We start from the raw sequence: 7,085 nt of genomic DNA, 5'->3' as shown, positions 1-7,085 counted from the left end.
ACCGCGGTAACCTTCTGTATCCGCGAGAGCCCATCTTGGAGCCGTCGTCGGCGCTCCGCCGGAGGGGGAATCGACCACGGAGGGCCTCTACATCATCTCCAAGGCCCTTCCAATGAGTTGTGAGTAGTTTACCACAGACCTTCGGGTCCACAGTTATTAGCTAGATGGCTTCTTGTCTCTACTTGAATCTCAATACAAAGTTCTCCTCGATCTTCTTGGAGATCTATTCGACGTAACTCTTTTTGTGGTGTGTTTGTCGAGATCCGATGAATTGTGAGTTTATGATCAAGTTTATCTATGAGAAAAATTTGAATCTCCTCTGAGTCCTTTTATGTGTGATTAAGTTATCTTTGCAAGTCTCTTCGAATTATTAGTTTGGTTTGGCCTACTAGATTGATCTTTCTTACAATGGGAGAAGTGCTTAGCTTTGGGTTCAATCTTGCGGTGTCCTTTCCCAGTGACAGCAGGGGCAGCAAGGCACGTATTTTATTGTTGCCATCAAGGATAAAAAGATGGGGTTTATATCATATTGCATGAGTTTATCACTCTACATCATGTCATCTTTCTTAATGCTTTACTCCGTTCTTTATGAACTTAATACTCTAGATGCATGCTGGATAGCAGTTGATGTGTGGAGTAATAGTAGTAGATGCAGGCAGGAGTCGGTCTACTTGTCACGGACGTGATGCCTATATACATGATCATGCCTAGATAATCTCATAATTATTCGCTTTTCTATCAATTGCTCGACAGTAATTTGTTCACCCACCGTAATACTTATGCTATCTTGAGAGAAGCCACTAGTGAAACCTATCTATCTTTTATCATATAAGCTTTGAATCTACTTTTATTTGCATCTTTACTTTTCCAATCTATATCATAAAATACCAAAAATATATTTACCTTATCATATTATCTCTATCAGATCTCACTTTCGCAAGTGGCCTTGAAGGGATTGACAACCCCTTTATTGCGTTGGTTGCGAGTACTTGTTTGTTTGTGTAGGTGCGTGGGACTTTCGAGGAGCCTCCTACTGGATTGATACCTTGGTTCTCCAAAACTGAGGGAAATACTTACACTATTATTGCTGCATCACCCTTTCCTCTTCAAGGAAAACCAACGCAAGCTCAAGACGTAGCAAGAAGGATTTCTGGTGCCGTTGCCGGGGAGGTCTTTGCTCAAGTCAAGACATACCAAGTACCCATCACAAACTCATCTCCCTTGCATTTACATTATTTGCCATTTGCTTCTTGTTTTCCTCTCCCCCACTTCACCCTTGCCATTTTATTCGCCCTCTCTTTCCCAATCTCCTCTCTCTTTTGCTTGCCTTGTTGTTTTGCTTGTGTGTTGGATTGCTTGTTGCTATGGCGCAAGATAATACCAAATTGTGTGACTTTTCCAATACCAATAATAATGATTTCCTTATTACTCTGATTTCTCCTCTTAATGATGTTGAGTCTTGTGAAATCAATGCTGCTTTACTGAATCTTGTTATGAAAGATCAATTCTCCGGCCTTCCTAGTGAAGATGCCGCTACCCATCTAAACAACTTTGTTGATTTGTGTGAGATGCAACAGAAGAAAGATACGAATAATGATATATTTAAATTGAAGTTATTTCCGTTTTCACTTAGAGATCGTGCTAAAGTTTGGTTTTTATCTTTGCCTAACAATAGTATTGATTCAGGGAATAAGTGCAAAGATGCTTTTATTTCTAAGTATTTACCTCCCGCTAAGATCATATCCCTTAGGAACGATATTATGAATTTTAAACAACTTGATCATGAGCTATTAATGATTCGCAATTGCGCTACTCATGGTTTGAATTTATCGAAGATCATACAAAAATTTTATGCCGGATTTAATTTTGCTTCTAGAAATCTTTTAGATTCGGCCGCGGGAGGAACGTTTATGGAAATCACCTTAGGAGAAGCTACTAAACTCCTTGATAACATTATGGCTAATTATTCTCAATGGCACACCGAAAGATCTACTAGTAAAGAAGTGCATGCTATAGAAGAAATTAATGTTTTGAGTGGAAAGATGGATGAACTTATGAAATTGTTTGCTACTAAGAGTGCTCCTATTGATCCCAATGATATGCCTTTGTCTACTTTGATTGAGAATAATAATGAATCTATGGATGTGAATTTTGTTGGTAGGAATAATTTTGGTAACAATCCTTATAGAGGAAGCTTTAATCCTAGACCGTTCCCTAGTAATTCCTCTAATAATTATGGAAATTCCTACAATAATTCTTATGGTAATTTTAACAAGATGCCCTCTGATTTTGAGAATAGTGTTAAAGAATTTATGATCTCTCAAAAGAATTTTAATGCCTTGCTTGAAGAAAAATTGCTTAAAGTTGATGATTTGGCTAGGAATGTTGATAGACTTTTGCTTGATGTTGATTCTTTGAAAGTTAGATCTACTCCTCCTAAACGTGATATCAATGAGTCTCTCAAGGCTATGATAATTTCCATTGATGAAGGCAAGGAAAGAACCGCTAGATTGCGTGCTAAGGAAGATTGCTTTGTAAAAGCGTGTTCCTCTAGTTTCCATGAAAATGATGATGAAGATCTAAAAGTTTTGTGTCCCCTATTAATTCTTTGTTGATAATGATGGGACTGGAGATGAGTCAACTTTAGTTAAAAGGCGTCCCAATTATTCAGAGTTCTTACATCTTGATGCTAAATTTGGTAAAAGTGGGATTGGAGAGGTCAAGACTTTAAATAGCATTGAACCCACTATCTTGGATTTCAAGGAATTTAATTATTATAATTGTTCTTTAGTAGATTGTATTTCCTTGTTGCAATTCGTGTTGAATTCTCCTCATGCTTATAGTCAAAATAAAGCTTTTACCAAACATATTGTTGATGCCTTGATGCAATCTTATGATGAAAAACTTAATTTGGAAGTTTCTATACCTAGAAAACTTAATGATGAGTGGGAACCTACTATAAAGATTAAAATTAAAGATCATGAGTGTTATGCTTTGTGTGATTTGGGTGCTAGTGTTTCCACAATTCCGAAAACTTTATGTGATATTCTTGGTTTCCATGATCTTGATGATTGCTCTTTAAATTTGCACCTTTCAGATTCCACCATTAAAAAGCTTATGGGAAGAATCAATGATGTTCTTATTGTTGCAAATAGGAACTATGTGCCCATAGATTTTATCGTTCTTGATATAGATTGCAATCTTTCATGTCTTATTATTCTTGGTAGACCTTTCCTTAGAACGATTGGTGCAATTATTGATATGAAGGAAGGGAATATTAGATTCCAATTTCCATTAAGGAAAGGCATGCAAAACTTTCCAAGAAAGAAAGTCAAATTACCTTATGAATCTATCATGCGAGCTACTTATGAATTGAGTGCCAAAGATGGCACTACTTAGATCTACCCTCGCTTTTATGCCTAGCTAGGGGCGTTAAACGATAGTGCTAGTTGGGAGACAACCCAATTTTATTTTTGTTTTTTTTTTACTTCTGTTTAGTAATAAAATTTTCATCTACCTTCTTTTTAGATTAGTTTTTATGTTTTAATTAGTGTTTGTTCCAAGTAGAACCTATAGGATGACCTATGATAATAGTTACTTTGATTCTGCTGAAAAACAGAAACTTTGCGCGCACAAAAATAATTTTAGTAATTCACATAAACGTGATATTGCATTGATTCTTTTTGATGTAGATCTATAGACAAATTTCGCAAGACTTCCTATTTTTGTAGGATTTTAAAGTTTCACAAGTATTCGAGAGTTACAGATTGCTACAGACTGTTCTGTTTTTGACAAATTCTGTTTTTGTGTGTTGTTTGCTTGGTTTGATGCATATATGGCTAGTATGTAGGGTATGAACCACAGAGAAGTTGGAATACAGTAGGTTTAACACCAATATAAATAAATAATGAGTTCATTATAGTACCTTATGTGGTGGTTTTTCTTTTTTGCACTAACGGAGCTTATGATATTTCCTGTTGAGTTTTGTGTTGTGAAGTTTTCAAGTTTTTGGTAAAGATTTGATGGACTATGGAATAAGGAGTGGCAAGAGCCTAAGATTGGGGATGCCCAGGGGCGGGCCCAGTACGATTCATGGGTATTCACTTGAATACCCATTATTTTTGCCAAAAGATTATGTATATATAGGGTGTGTACCATGTACTGTAAGAAAGAAAAACGAGATTTACACATAATAACAGATTGTATCGCTTCCAGCCGAAGGATTAGCCAGCCCAACCTCGTGCTTCTCTCTCCTTAAACACTCAAACATGCTCCAGTGGCCCAAATCTCTCACCTAGTAGGCCACTCCCAGCCCAGATATATTGGTCGTGGGCGCAATCAGACGCAGCCCTGATCAATCGATCGATCAGATGAACCGCCCGGCCCACACTCCCAGTTCTCATCACCGTCCACAGCCACACAGTGGCGGTGGCATCGGGCGCGGTGGCGTGCTGACACGCGACAGCGACACACATGCATCCAGGGTGGAGATTGAGTCGAGGCGTCGATTTTGTTTGTCAGTTGACACATCAATCTTTTCAGATACGTTTTCTATTCTTTTTCTCAGATGTGCATTATGGCCTTTTAGATTAATTCTTAGATTCCCACAAAAAAGGTTAATTCTTGGATGGTTCCCCAGATTCATTTTTATGGAGGCGCTACAGAGTCGTTTGTTGGGCAAATGTTCTTTTATTTCGATTGTTTTGAAGAAGTTGGAATTAGTAGTACCAGATGTGATTTTTTTGACAATAGTACCGGATATGAATTTATTTTGATGTACTGGCACTAGTACTAGTATTGATTGTACCCTCCATTGTTGTTAGATGTTACCACTTCATATGTTCAGTAATTAGTACTTTCATACATTTAACAATTCCAAGTTATGATCCTAGATCAATTAGATGAATCTATGATGCTATTCCTATTTCCATGTTTTATCTTTCATATATTATACAATTTGTATAAAATGCTGCTATGATCATTTATACTCACTCCAAGTACATGATAAAAACAAGAAGTTGTCAAAAAATTATAGCTTTTAAGATTTTGAATACACACTCTTAAAATCCTGGGCCCGCCCCTGGGGATGCCCATGGCACCCCGAGACATTCAAGGATAACCAAAAGCCAAAGCTTGGGGATGCCCCGGAAGGCATCCCCTCTTCGTATTCGTCTATCGGTAACTTTGCTTGGAGCTATATTTTTATTTGCCACATGATATGTGTTTTGCTTGGAGCGTCTTGTATGACATTAGTCTTTGCTTTTTAGTTTTCCACAATCATCCTTGCTATACACACCACTTGGGAGAATCCCACTTGATTATAATTTATTAGAACACTCAATGTGCTTCACTTATATCTTTTGAGCTAAATAGTTTTTGCTCTAGTACTTCACTTATATCTTTTAGAGCACGGTGGTGGCTTAATTTTGAAGAAATTATTGATCTCTCATGCTTCACTTATATTATTTTGAGAGTCCTTTAAAACAGCATGGTATTTGCTATGGTTATAAATTCGGTCCTAGAATGATGAGCATCCAAGTTGGGTATAATAAAAACTATCATGGAAAGTGCATTAAACACTAGGATCAATTTGATGCTTGATAATCGTTTTGAGATATAAAGGTGGTAATGTTAGAGTCATGCTAGTTGGGTAATTATAAAATTGAGAAATACTTGTGTTGAAGTTGGCAAGTCCTGTAGCATGCACGTGTGGTAAAAGTTCTGTGACAAATTTGTTGCATGGGATGCTCTTTTAATTGTCTTCCTTATGAGTGAAGGTCGCGCGATGGTTAACTCCTACCAACCCTTCCCCTAGGAGCATGTGTAGTAGTACTTTGCTTCGAGGGCAAGTAGACTTTTGCAATAAGTATATGAGTTCTTTATGACTAATGTGAGTCCATGGACATACGCGCACTCACCCTTCCACTTTGCTAGCCTCTATTATGCCGCGCAACTTTCACCGGTATCATGCACCCATTATTTACCTTCCTCAAAACAGCCACCATCCCTACCTATTATGGCATTTCCATAGCCATTCCGAGATATACACTACTAGGAAAAAGCCTTCTAATGGCGCACCGGTTTTGCCTACTAATGGCGCACTACCGGTGCGCCATTAGCATCACGCCACTAGAATTTTTTTCTAATGGCGCACCTGTGGTGCGCCATTAGAATCTGGTATTCTAATGGCGCACCGCTGGTGCGCCATAAGTATGGCCCACGGTGCGCCATTAGTATCTGGTATACTAATGGCGCACCACATAGGAGTGCGCCATTAGTAACAATTTTTTTTCAAATTTTTTTTGCAGGATTTTTTTTAAATTTGTTTTTTCAAAATTTCCAATTTTTTTTTGTTTTTTTCTTAATCTCAGGTCACTATTGCTTAATCTCGAGTCAATATGCTTAATCTCAGGTCAAATCGCACTCCATGGTCAAACTTCCCGAAAGGTCACCCATCCCTCTCACTACTCCAGCCTGAGCACGCTTAACTTCTGGGTTCTATTCTCCCTCGTTTCCAAGTGTGCACTTGTTGTTTTCCTGACAATAATAAGATGTCAATCCTATTAACCTCAGGAATTTAGCTTGAGCATGTACTGACACATTTCACTGTTTGAGTTTGAAACTATTGTTCTAAAAAATTAGGAACACTAATATTTTTCTTGAATAATTAGTTCGCACACAGTTTGACCAGATTTGACCACAGTTTGACCAGATTTGACCACAGTTTGACCATAGTTTGACCAGATTTGACCAAAATTCAAAAAAACTAAAATAATTATTTATTAACACTAATATTCTTGAATAATTAGTTTGACCATAGTTTGACCAGATTTAATAAAAACTAAAAAAACTAAATTTTTTTTGAATTTTTTGGCCTCCAGATCTTAAAAGCCCCGTAACTTTTTTTCTGTTAGGCTTTTGAGGATTTTAAAAATGTTTAACGGATGCAACTTTTCGAGTAGATGCTTTTTCATATATAAAACTTTTTAATCCGAGTTCGTATGCAAAAGTTATGCCCATTTTACAAATTTTCAGAGAGATTTTACAAATAAAGTCGAAATTTATATTTGTAAATTTTCCCAACA

The sequence above is a fragment of the Triticum aestivum genome, chromosome 5B (assembly GCF_018294505.1).
Source record: "Triticum aestivum cultivar Chinese Spring chromosome 5B, IWGSC CS RefSeq v2.1, whole genome shotgun sequence".
NCBI classification, from domain to species: Eukaryota; Viridiplantae; Streptophyta; class Magnoliopsida; order Poales; family Poaceae; genus Triticum; species Triticum aestivum.
Note: the sequence above shows the minus strand (reverse complement) of the source record.